The sequence below is a fragment of the Urocampus carinirostris genome, chromosome 7, assembly GCF_059441175.1.
Source record: "Urocampus carinirostris isolate Australia breed hairy pipefish chromosome 7, RoL_Ucar_1.0, whole genome shotgun sequence".
Lineage (NCBI taxonomy): Eukaryota > Metazoa > Chordata > Actinopteri > Syngnathiformes > Syngnathidae > Urocampus > Urocampus carinirostris.
Window position 1 is genome coordinate 29718310 of NC_142355.1, and position 14069 is coordinate 29732378.

The window sequence follows — 14069 nt, forward strand, 5'->3', positions numbered from 1 at the left end:
TAAATCCTGATCGGATCTTTACTGCCGGCGTGCTTTTGGAGTCCGATTTCCTTCAAAAGCCCTCAGCGGGGAAGGGAAGTCGCTTTTGAGCCAACTTTGTTTACCATCAAGTAATCAGAAAAATAGACTCACACACCTAAGAGGCTTGAACTAGCTGGACACGCCCTCTTCTCACTTGCAGGACACTTGGGAAGTCTTGGACATCACCTGAAAACACAACGGAAAATTATTTTTATAGTTTTAATTAGCGTTGCCTGGCCAAAGGGAGATTGGATTAGGGTACCTGGAGTGCCTGCTAGTCAGGGGCTGCATTACCTCGTTGGCAGCAAGAGGACCCCACAAAGCAGACCACACAAAAACACATGTTAACTGATTTTTGGGGTATTTATTGAGGGTGCCTTGACACTAAACCTAGCTGAAGACACTCGTGGAGGCCTCAAGTAATAATGTGCGTGTTTTCATGAAAATCAGCCATTTCCAAGCCTATAAGTCACTTACAAACACACACAAGCACACAGATCTGGATTTATGAAGTATTTATTAGATTAGATGGATTCGATTATAAATATGCACATTTGTTCAATCTCATTTCAACTGTCTAAAGTGACCCTAATATGTAAAAAAATAATTTAAAAAAACACTTAAGGGCCTTGTGTGTGTCCTTTTAAAAGGCAGAGCTTCATTTTATGCTAATATTTAGGTAAAAAAAAAAAATCAACAAAACTGGGCCAAAAATGGAATAATCGTTTTTTTTTCGTTCAAATTCATAAAACAAGTTTATTTGTGACGCCCTTAATCACAAAGAGTCTCAAAGGCCTGCACAGACCACAGATGATTGCAAACCACAGACTATTATGACACCATCCCCTGATCTAACACCTACATGAGGGCAGGAAAAACTCAAAAACCTCAACATGTGGAAAATGAAGAAACCTTGAGAAGGGACCGCATATGAGGTAATCAGGCTGCAATGGATGTTGCAATAATAAATAATACACAGATATCGTCAACATAAAATATAGGTTATTCATACAAAATAACGGCAATAAATAGAAAATTAGCTGAAGAGCTGTGAGCTGCTGCGTCCATCATAATATTTTAAAAAAAGGCCCAGTTTTTGGAGGAATTATAAACAAAAACACCCGTGTTTTTGCTGAATTCCTAATATAAGCCATTGTTTAAAGCTAATTCGTCTCAGTTTTTCACTGGTTTGAATACAACATGTAGTTTTTTTCATTTTTTTAAATGTATCTTTTTTTTTTTTATAATTGACCTATATTATGGGACATCTATGTAGCAATTGATCAGACATACAGTAATTACGGTACTGCACTACTCTCCGGTCTCCCGAAGTCCAAAATCAAGAGCCTTCAGCTAGTACAAATTGCTGCAGCCAAGCTTTTAACTAAGACAAGATCACATGACCCTGATTTTAGCTAACCTGCATTGGCTCCTTGTTAGCTTAAGATGTGATTTTAAGGTTCTGTTGGTATTATACAAAATCATGCATGGACTTGCTCCCTCATAGCTTTCAGATTTAATTTCGCCCTATGTTCCGGTCCAGAGCCTTCGCTCGGAAAATGTTGGTCTACTAGTGATCCCAAGAGCCAAGAAGAGATCCGCAGGTTCGAGAGCCTTCTCCATTCAGGCCCCGGTGCTGTGGAATGCTCTGCACTCTGAGATTCGACTACAACCTTATCCAAGCTTAAAACACACTTTTATTCTATAGCATATGAATAACCTATATTTTATGTTGACAATATCAGAGGATAGTGTCATAATAGTCTGTAATAATAGTTTGCAATAGTCTTTGATCTGTGCAGCTCTTTGTTATTGAGGGCTATATAAATAAACATGACTTGCCTTGACTTCACATACGATGTACCGACCTATTTTTCGGGGTGTAGGGAGTATAACAGAGCAAAGCAACCTAAAAAGTTGGGTACAATGAACCCAAGTAATGGATTGGTTCACTCTCAACCAAAATTGGATGATGGATGGAGATATAGATAAAAGGACGGATGGACGGACTTGCCTAGACAACACTCACACAGAATAAAATGCCTTTGATTCTTCCATATGAGGCAAATTGAAAACAATGAAGAGACATAAAGAGCAAACATCGGATCTGTGATCTCGAATTCATGACGACCAAACGATTCTCTCATCCGATTCTCTCCCCTCAGATGTTCCGGTTACTGCGTTCGATCGGCAGCGAACTCGCTCCGCTCTTGATGATGAGTGAGTCGTTAAAATTGTAATATTAAGAAAACAAAAGCTTACATGCTGAAATGTGTTGTTTATTTTTTGGTTTCTTCGACAGGCCGACCCGCTTCGACATGTTCCGAGTTGTCTGCAGAACCGGTTTGTCGACTGAACTCAACTATGGTGGCCTGCAGACCAGACCTCATTACTGTTCAGCTCTGTGAATGCCAAATTAATTTTGTTTCTTTTTTGTCTTTATTGAGAGACAGAATTGTTCAACATAACAGGCAAACGTAATACAATATACAACAATATACACAATATACATAAAGAAGCAAACTATTGATCTGTTTTGGTATGGATAGAAGCGCATTTTCTTTTTAATTGCTTGTGCATACAACAAATATCATATATAAATATAATTTTATATATATATATATATATGGCGGCTGGGTGGTTAGCACGCAGCCCCAAGGTGCAGAGATTCAGGGTTCAAGTCCAGCTACCGAAGCCTCCCCGTATGGAGTTGCATGTTCCCCCTGTGCTTGCGTGGGTTTCCTTCGGTCACTGGAGTTTCCTTCCACATTCAAAAAACATGCATGTCAGGTTAATTGGCCGGTCTGAATTGTCCCTAGGTGTGAATGAGCGAGTGAGTTGTCTGTCTTTGTGTGTCTTCAGACTGGCTGGCAACCAGGTCAGGGTGTCCCCTGCCCACTGCCCTAAGATAGTTGGGGATGGGCTCCAGACCCCCGCGACCCTACTGAGGATAAGCGGTGCAGATAATGGATATGTATATATATATATATATATATATATATATATATATATATATATATACATACATACATATATATATATATATGTATATATATATATATATATATATATATATATACATACATACATACATATATATATATATATATATATATATATATATATATATATATATATATATATATATATATATACACACACACTAAAGAAAATACCGTATTTTCCACACTATAAGGCGCGCCTAAAAGCCTTTATTTTTTTCAAAAGCTGACCATGCGCCTAATAATACAGTGCACCTTATATATGGATCAATATTAAGTCGCAAGGTCTCGCAACAAAAGCAAGCAACCGCCGACTAGATTTTTCCTCATAGGCGATGTGGTCCGCGGTGTATGCTGGGATACATATGCCGGCGTTTCATTTCCCAGCCAATGTGTCAATCATCATTTGAATCGATCACTATCGGCTAAACTTATTTGGAGGTAAAGGGGGCGGATCCTTTTTATAATTTACAGGCTCACATAGGCTAAAGGGGCAAAACAAAGCCTGCAATTGGCCGAAAAAGATGAATGTGAATAGCAAGTTTGCTTGAACTACGGCAGAGAGAAAACATGTTTTATTATTCTGTATTTGTAAATATTTTACTCTCCTGGATTTACTACACTCACGTATATAAGAGGACCATGGTTGCACATTATTATTGAAAGCAACGACTTTGGTGAGCTACTCCGGCTATATATTTTCCCAGTATCTTGATTCAGACTGATCTTGATGTTTCTGTGATGAGTCTATTTTTAGATTAACCTCAATTCCAAGTGTTTATTGTCATATGCACAGTAAAGTTGCGAGCGAAAAAGAAAATAGAAACTAAGGAATGGTTGGCATTTCTTGAATCCCAAGACTTTAACCTTCCGAATGATATTTGGAACGATGCATTTGAGTGACATCGTACAGACACTGTTTCCGTATATGTCTGAGACACGTATTTGCTTCTTTGCAAGCTTTGGGAATGTTAAGGGGGTAATAAGTTTGACTGAACTATCTGACTGTTTTGTCAACGTTCCCATTGTAGTGCCTTATAATCCGGTGCGCCTTATGTATGGAAGATATAGGACCAAAAACTATTTTTGGGGGGTGCGCTCTATAACCCGGTGCGCCTTATAGTGCGGAAAATACGGTAAGTATTTGAACACCCTGCTATTTTGCTATTTATATCACACAATTAAATCGTCAAAAATTCATTGTGATTTCTGGATTTTTCTTTTTAGTTTATCCCTCTCACAGTGGACATGCATCTACGATGAAAATTTCAGACCCCTCCATGATTTCTAAGTGGGAGAAATAGCAAAATAGCAGGGTGTTCAAATACTTATTTTCTTCACTGTTCTTGTAAACATACCTATTGATCTGAAATACTGAAAAATACTTCAGAATTAATCCCTGTCCTAGTATCAAATTTCAAATTAAAACTCTCAAGAATGAAGCCAATTAAAATAACTAAGAAGCGGTTTTTCAGGCTTTCTCCGTGTTCTGCTTTCTGCTTCGATTGGGCACACAAAGTACCTTGAGTACGGCGTTAGACAAACAATAAAAACGAACGAGCGTTTGTATCGGTAAATCTAACAATGACGAACGTGTCCTCACACGAAGACTGACAGAGACCAAAGGCGGTTAATTGAAAAGAAGGAATGCTCATCTAATTGTTCGCATTGTTGGCCAAGTGCCAAATTCATTATGAGTTGGGCAATAAGCACCCATTCCTTTCTCTATACTTAAGCTTGAGTACATACAGAGTGGCTGTAAATCATACGTCATAAACTCCCGTCCGCGAGGGCTCCCCCAACAAACCTGAATCAAAGAATCCCGATTGCTATTTGGTTGTCTGCAGAGGCTACCAATGAGATAAACCTTTCACTTGGGAGTCTTTGATGAGGGAAACCATTTACCGCTTCTATCGAGGATTGGCTTTTGAGACTGGTTCTGATTGCGATCAGCAGTTTTGGGAAGCTCTCGAGGGGCTAGTGTTAAGAGGTAAACTTTGTGTTCATAAATTGAGGTTAATGGTTTACAGCTGTAGTTGGAGATTTGGGAAAGGGTTTAAGATTAATGTGTTGTATTATTGTCAATACAATTAACAGATTTGGGATTCTCTTGAAGGGTAAGGGTTAAGGGGTAAACATCTGGTTTATAGGTTGAGGTTAACTGTGTAAGGCTGTAGTTGAAGATTTTGGCCAAGGGTTTTAAGTCTTTGGTTCTTTTTTTTGCGTAACTTTCAACAGTTTTTCGATATTTTCTCTTTTTTTTCCATTATCTCCAGTCAACTACAGCTGAGAGAAGGATCGGGGAAAGAAAATTTATGTCATACACTGCGTTTCCCCCCTGTCATTTCCACCTAAATTGACCATCACCCGTGCGACCGCAATCCATTATAGCCAATCCTCCTATCACTAAGATTCTAACATCTAACATTCTTTCTTTTTTTGATTCAAGCCAGCTGAAGAATGCCCGCCTTACATGAGCTGAAAAGTTTTGGAAATTATCCATTATCCCCAGTCATCAATTGCTGAGACCAGGCGCCAAAAGAGCAGATTTGTGTCGTGCATGGCGGATTTATTTTTCCATTCTTTTCGCCTAAGATGAACAACACCCGTGTAGCTGACATCCATTATCCCTGGTTAACTATAGTTGTGAGCAGAAGCCGGCGGAGCGCATGGTAAAAATGGGGGAGGTACTTTGGGGATTTTCGCATATTGATTGATATTGTTTGTCCTGGTCCCTATTAACTCATTCAGTGCCATAGTTTTCAGAATCATTGTATCTGAATGCCACAATGTAACATTTTTTTGGTTTTATTTTGAAAAAAAAAGCTCTTATAACAGCTCTTGGAACTACTGATTAGAAAGTATAAAGCCTCTGTGAATGATTTCAGTTTGATAAACGACCAAAAGATATCAGGAATGGTGTTGATCAGATCTTTGTCCACACATCGAGGAGCCCCCACTTTTGCTTCCTCTAATCAACGAATTAGAGTGTGTGCCCAGCCCCCAGGTGACCGAAATCTGGAAATACTGGGCCCTAAACGTTCTTGCAAAGTTCATGTATAAATCCTAATAAAATGTTATTTTGCAGTTTAAGTACAGTTGTTCTTATGAAAGCATTGTTTATATATTACAGGTATCACAAATATAGCTTGCATCAAATAACTTTGTCCTTCCGGACTCTCCCGAGCGTTATAAGGTCGTGCATTTGCATATCTTTACCAAAGTAGAGGCACAGAGAATACAAGAAAAATGGATAAGCGGTTAGGAATCAAGCCAAAACCTCAGCCTCAGAAGAAATATTCAAAAGAAGCTAACAAAATTGATGACGCTACAAAACGTAAACGTACATTAAAAGCATTGTGGAAAGAGGAGTTCACGTGGCTTTTAGCAGACGACGCAACGCAAAAATTGCATGAATGAAGATGAGTAAATACAGGTACATACTGAAGGCAGAATGGAAAACAGCGATGTCATATACATGCAATGAATTTTTAAAGTGTTCTGTTTTATGTTCTGATTACCAATCCTTAATACTTTGCAACAATGTTTTTTTTTTTTCAATTAGTCATCTTATTATGTTTCAAGTTGTTAAAAATGGGGGAAGCAGCTTTATGGCTGGGCAGGCGACTTTTCAGAGTTGTACGGTAAATTTTTGTCCTAAGTTTCAGACACTGCTTATAGCTAAATAATCTTCTGTAGCCCTTCAAAAAAGAGTCAAAAGGGCAATAATTGGTTGGCACCCGCACTTCCCATTAAAGAGAAACGCCTAGCATCGATCGAGTTAACTCGATTCTTGTGCATACTATCATTTACGCGATCAGAATACTAGCAATAGTCCATTTCTAATCAGGTTATTTCCTCAACGTTAAGGCTAGTAGCGCTAGGCAAATCATCATTGGAATTTCACCTAAAGAAGAGCAATTGCAATCTCGAAATGCTTTTGTCAAAGCTCAGGTTGGAGCGAGCACACCTTTGATTGCTCGGACCCACACTGAGGATGTTTGCACGGGCGCTTTCTGCGCTTTGTGGCCGGCGTCTCGCAAAAGAGTGACAGCACGGCATTCTCTGCTTTGAGTCACTCGGTTCACGATACGGCGTCCAAGGCGAGGAGCGGCCCAGGCCGGGGCAAGCGCCGGCACATACGTCCTCGCCTTAGCATCCCCCCCGAAAGAGATTACGTTACGGGCGCTCGCTATTGTCTGGCGTCTTGCAGACAAAGCTGTGCAAACGCCGCGCCTCGCCGGAATTGTAAAAACAAGAAGTCAACGTCAAAAGAGTCTCTTTTGTCCCGTCCACCAGGTATGCGCAAACACACTCGGCTTGGCGTGACAGAGAAGAAAAGGGGGAGGATGAACAAGAGAAGTACGTCTGTTACGTGGGGAGAGCGTGAGAAGACCTCCGCCAGAAAAGACCACGCTCAGACATAACATGTTCTCGGTTGATGACCTGTGACTGCTAAACAATTTGAGTTTTTTGGGTGTTGTTCTTCGGGTGTCTGGCTAGGAAAAAAGTCATTTTGTTCAATTGTAGATTCAAGTTTTTTATTGTATTACTTATCATCATTTCCAGACTATCAACCGCAAATTGTAACCCTGCGGCTTATGCAAAGATGCGGCTAATATATGCATTCCTTCCACCGGCCGCCAGGAGGCAGAAAAGTTAAGAGTGATACAGCTGGTGTTGAAGAGGACTCAAGTCACAAGCGCCTATAAACAACATAGGAAAATAAGTTTAACGTACGCCAATGGTTCTGAAATAGTGGGGTGCAAGGCTCTGTCAAAGGGGGAGTGTGAGCTTTTTTTTTTTATTTCCCAAAATAAAGTGCAATTGCACCTCCACCACACTAGGGTACAGTGGCGTTCTCATTGGCAGTGTTTAGTTACCATTTAGCTTCCACGCAGTTTATATAGAGACTAAGTGGAGCAGACCCTGAAGTTACCACATGAAAATAAAATATATAACACAGATGTGAAGATAGACAAAGAGAGATGGTGTAAAGAGTCAAACAAAAGTCTCATCCCGAAAGCTTAGACGAGGAAGTTTGACGAAACGTACGTAGCACTTCACTGCAAAAAAACAAACAAAAAAGGGACGAGCAAAGAGCGATGTGCTTTCAATGTTGAAAATATTGGCAGCGGACAGCATGAAGCCAAAAAAATCAAGCTGTCACTTGAAGACTTACAACTCAATGGACTGAGGTGACATATTATCACCAATATCGAGTATTGTAGTTTTGACCCCAACAATGTTATGTGATCACTTAAGAAGGGAAAAAAACATTGGGTAGGGTGCTAGAAGATTTCATCTTCTGAGAGAGGGTGTGCTTGATACATAAAAAAAACGATAAACTGACCCCGGTCATTCACTAGGTCCTTAGGTGTTTCTGGGAGTTGACTCAGCTTTCAAGTTAAAAGCAATCCATCTAGCCGATATAGAAGGAAAAGGAGCTGTTGCACGTTAACTACACACTGATAAATTGATGGTAAGACCCTGGGAACGGCAGCGGCATGAACTGGAGCAATGTAAAAAGTAAAAAAAGGAGGTTTTAGGGGTAACAAAAGCAGGTGGCACGATCTGAGACACATTCTTGAAGGCCGGGTGAGCGCACAGAGAGCAGATGACTGAGGTTTTTCCACTGTGCACATGGGCTTATAGTCAGGTGGACAAGAGGGTTTTACTTGAAAAAAAGTACTAAAAAATCTTTGCAGAAAACTATGCTTATTTTTTGTTTCATTTATCCAATTTTGATGGGTTTTGCTTGTTTTTCTAGTAAAATCAAACCATTTATACCTAAGTTAATCAACATTTTGTAATCCAGAAAATGGTTCAATGAAGCATTTATTTTATGTTAATAGAAGATTGTATTAAATAAAACTGATGAAAAAATTCTGCCCTTTTTAACAATCTTTCTTTTTTATCTTAATAGAGAAAAGAAACAAAAAAAATCTACTACTGAAAACAATATTTAAAACAATATCGCAGTGTAATGCTAAGATGACCAAACTTGTTCAATTTTAGACCAGAGGTGGCAGTAATGAGTAAAATACTGGCTTCGTCTACATAGCAGCCACAAAGTACCCCATACGGTAGACCCCCATGTTATGGTACCTTACGATGTTTTTTTACGTTTTGATGTGGAATACGATGTTTCCTTTGCCCCCTTGTTACAGCATTTCCCTTTCGATAAGAAATTCTTCTGCGAAGTTTGTGCGAGTTGTCTCTAAAATGCCTGTCTGCTATTGGTCTGTGTGACACCATTGTAAGAATACAGATGAGCCATTAGCTGAACTCCACTCCACAATGCACTTGAATTTGTTGAGCCACAAGTTCCAAGATTTGTTGGTGCTAAAGGAAGAAGCAAAACATTGATAACTGTGGAAATAAAGCTTAAGATAATAAAGAAATATGAAAAAGGTACAAGGATAGTGAAGCTCGATAATTAATATGACTGTAACCGATCAGGTTAATTTTTATCCGCCAGCTTCTCTGCATCCACCCGCTAACTCCACTGGACCAGCTCAAGTTCTATCACAACAATGGTAAAAACAATGTCAATGCTAAGTAATTTAATAATATACGAGTTAGATCCCTTAACCGCTAGGGTGGTAGGGGCACCGTTTCCTGTGGTGTGTCTTGAGCAAGTACAGCCTGGTGGTGCCCATCCCTCTCCAGGGCAACAAATGTTTCCACCCGTTCTCAAGCCGGAGACCTTTTACGTGTTAGGCTAATATAAGTACTTCTACGATATACTCTTTTGTTATTTCAATATTTTTATCTGTGGTACGGTGGGTTGGAACAGTATTAGCCAGGCAAGTTAAGCCTGGCCAAGTGTGCGTAAAACACACACAAGATCCACAATAGAGTCTTTATGACATAAGCTTCTTTCGACTACAAATGGGATTTTTCCTATAGGCGGCCTCCAGCAATAACAAGTGACATCACAGACGCGCCGACGTATGTTTCCCATATTGAAGGGGCTTCTGGAGCGACACTGCTGAGTGAGCGCTCCTTTTATTTATTTATTTATTGTCTCCCGTGCACATTAAACGCATCATTTACGCCTGAGTATCACCAGGCCGACGCTGCGCCGCCATTGTCGGGGAATAACCGAGTGTAAATACTTTGCAAAGATACTTAAGTATATCCATAAGCTTAAACTATATGTATATTTGTGATTTTTTTTTTTACGTTTTGAATCATTTCTTTGTATACAGGAGACCCCCGGGATACGGCGTCTCCACCTTAAATGTTTTCATGTTACGATGTAAAATACTCAACTCAACAACGACAAACTATTTGGTGTGCCCAAAAACTTACAAAACTCCAATTTTGCGGAGTTGGTGCCTTCGACAATGCAAGTTATGTCTCGAAGATACTTGTCTGCTATTGGTCAGTGTTATATAAACGACTACATGAAGATGCTAAAATGCTTTTAGCTGAACTACCTCCCACAACGCTCCCTTTCTATCTCTTCATTCAGTTCAGAATCTTAGGTAATAATCTTGAATTTGTTAAGCTATAAACTTGGAGTGATGCTCAAGGGAGAAGCAATGATCACTGATCGGAACAATTATTAAGGATCAGAAGACGGTTGAAGCAGGGAGTTCTTTTAAGGGGATTAAAATCCTCCTAACTTGAAGTTTTAAAATCAGTTTGCTGCCATATGTATCCACCCGCTATTCCACTGTACCAGCTCAAGTTAAATCACACCAAAGTCAGATAAAATGTTGTATTCCCTTTCCAATATTTCCTCACTTTATGCTATTTTTAGTGGCTACCTTTGTGTCCCATATTATACAATGACCAATTATTTAACCAGTTATTTCGAAACTCCACATTATCGACGAGTGGCGCTAACTAATCTATTCCACCCTGGTCATCCTGGTAGAGGGATTACCACTTGTGAGGCCCCTTCTCAAGGTTTCTTTTTTCCTCATGCTGAGGTTTTGAGTTTTTCCTTGCCCGCATGTTGGTTTAAGATCAGGTGATGGTGTAATTGTGATACTGTGCAGTCCTTTGAGACATTTTTGTGATTAAGGGCTATATAAGTAAATGTGACTGTGACTAGACTTGACTAATTGCATTAGCATTAGCATCTTACTTAATGAATGTTGTTTGTGGCTCAGAGGTTTGTCCGGTAGCTGCATCAGCATCAGCGAGACTTTTTCAAGACAATATATGTTATTTTCTGTCACATTAATCTTGAATACAGTAATCCCACACACAGTATACTTTTCACAGTTTTGCTACTTCACAGTTTAGCATCGTGCATTGTGTTCGACATTCTGATCAGCTTATTATTATTTGATGGTAATTGTTTGCAAACATTTACACAGTATTTGTATCTGTTAAACAAATGTTTCAGCCTTTGAAAGGGGTTTGCTAGATGGTTTCAGTGCATAATAGAGTATTTAATTGTGTACTAACCATGGGTTCTTCTTGGAAAGTAACCCTTGCGATAAACGAGGGATCACTGTACATGTATATTTATTTTTTATTACATTTACACATTTAGTAGTACTTACTATACACTATCTATACACTATCCACATATCCGACGACCTCTCCTGGTCTGCAAACACCAGAGCGGTGGTAGGGAAGGCCCAGCAGCGACTGCACTTCCTGAGATTGCTCAGGAAAAATAACCTAAAACAGCAGCTGCAGGTGTCCTTCTACAAAGCCACAGTGGAGAGCATCCTAACATACTGCATCACGGTGTGGTATGCTGGGTGCACAGCAGCAGACAGGAAAAAGCTCCAGAGGATCATCAAAACAGCCCAGAGAATCGTCGGCTGCTCTCTGCCCAGTCTGGAGGACATTGCCTGCTCTCGCTACCTCAGCAGAGCAGAAAACATCATCATGGACTTTTCTCACCCCGGCCACCACCTCTTCGACCTGCTGCCTTCCAGCAAGCGCTACAGGTCACACAAAGCAAAAACAAACAGACTCAGAGACAGCTTCTTCCCCACAGCCATTACCACCCTAAACAGACACCGCACAAAAAAACTGAAAACTGTTGCAAAAAACTACCTCACACGAATGTAAAATGGTACTCACGTACATGCTGACTGCACTATGTTTGTTCACTGCTCAAAACAGACACAGCACAAAAAACCTGAAAACTTGTGCCAACACTACCTCATACGAATATAATGGTACTAATGTCTATGTTCTTGCACATGTCGACTGCACTACGTTTACTGCTCACCTTGCACAATGTCTGACCATTTCCTTTTTTCTGCACTATGTTGTCTATGTTTGCACCAATGCATATGCTGACTATTTTTTGCACTATGATGACTTTGCACCAAATACAATATTGCACAACCCTTACGATACCAACGGTATCACGACAACACTGTATGTAACATCCCACATGCCGACATTTCTTGTGTAAATACCATGTAAATTATAACTATAGCCTTATCCCCCTTGTTTTATAACCTTATCTTCTCTGTTCCTTTATCTTCTTGGCTCATACCTCATTGTGAATGTGTAAAACTGGAGTGTCATGCCCAATTTCGTTGTCACAATATGTTAACCCATTTTGTAACAATGACAATAAAGGTATATTCTATTCTATTCTATTCTATTTTGTATTTAAGATCAGGTAATGGTGTAATTGTAATCCTGTGCAGTCCTTTAAGACATTTTTGTGATCCTGCGATAAACGAGGGATCACTGTACATGTATATTGAATTTTGATGTCATTTAATCATTTCCACATCAGTAGTACTTACTATACACTATTTTGTATAGTTGTTTTCATCTGGAGTATCTGGGTTTCGGAAGGCGTTAGTCAGACATATCCATTGATTCCTTTCCCTTGCTATACAACAATTTCACTTAATGTCCTCTACTTCAGAAGAAATGAATGTCTTATCCCGGGGGTCTACTGTATTTGATTTCTGATTTTGTTTTTTAACCGAATGTTTTAATTTAAAAAAAAATATATATATATATTTTTTTAAATATGTAATTTAATCATTTACACATCAGTATATATATATATATATATATATATATATATATATATATATATATATATATATATATATATATATATATATATACACATATATAATTGCACATTAAATTCGAAATCGCCACCAGGATTCCATTTTTTTACGCCTTTTTTAAAATAAAATATTTTATTGACATAAATGTATTGAAAACGATACTATTATAAGAATATAATGAGTGTGACGAACGCATTTTTATGATTGCGTTCCGTAAAATGTATTAATGTAAAATGATTTGATGGAATGAATATATCTTAATACTTATATTTTTATTTTTTTGTTCATAATTTTGTAAAATATAGGTAAAATGCTTATCATCTTATTTGATTAAATCGTTTTAATGAGATAGATAGATAGATAGATAGATTGATAGATAGATAAAATAAAGATATAAAATACAAAAATACCCAATATAACGTTTTGCTATAGAGTATTTATATAGTGCTACGGAAAATACACAATGTAATAAAAATAGGGTAATATTCATATGTAGGGGTTAGAGCTAAGATTCATGGCCCGAGCCCGAACCCGAACCCGAACCCGAGGCAATTTCGGGCCGGGTCGGGCCTGAAATGTCAGTCATACGGTCGGGTCGGGTCGGGTTCGGTCCTGCTTTTTTTTTTTTTTTTTTTTTTTTTTTTTTTTTTTAAATTAATTAATAATTATAAATATATGTTCATTAAAAATATATACTTAAACTATGTATGGATACTAGACCAAGGAATACTTGTTATAAAATAAATAATTTGGATAAAACGGAGAAGGAGCTGTAATTGCTTTTAACGGAGCCAGAGCATGCTCTGTGCACGTGACGTGACGTGAATGCTGTCCTCTTAATAATCTTCCCCTCCGCAAATTCGCGTGATTTTGGCCTGGTATCCCCGATATGGAGTCGGACCAACAAGAAGTTAAGGATAAACTCAAGAGAGGAGAACTGACGAGGAAAACGCACTCTGGTAAGAGTTTTAATAAGCGTTTTATATAGAATACGATCGCTTTTGTCGGAAGTGTACATTGACGTTGG

General features: G+C 38.8%; 1 protein-coding gene across 1 annotated transcript in view; it reads right to left on the bottom strand.

The window, feature by feature from the left end:
- Window positions 1-14069, bottom strand: part of LOC148362916 (transcription factor SOX-6-like) — a 161352-nt gene that overhangs the window by 130411 nt on the left and 16872 nt on the right. Inside the window, exon 2 of the mRNA XM_088340508.1 lies at window positions 137-207. The gene's annotated coding sequence lies outside the window, so the exon portion shown is untranslated. The remainder of the gene's footprint in view (window positions 1-136; window positions 208-14069) is intronic.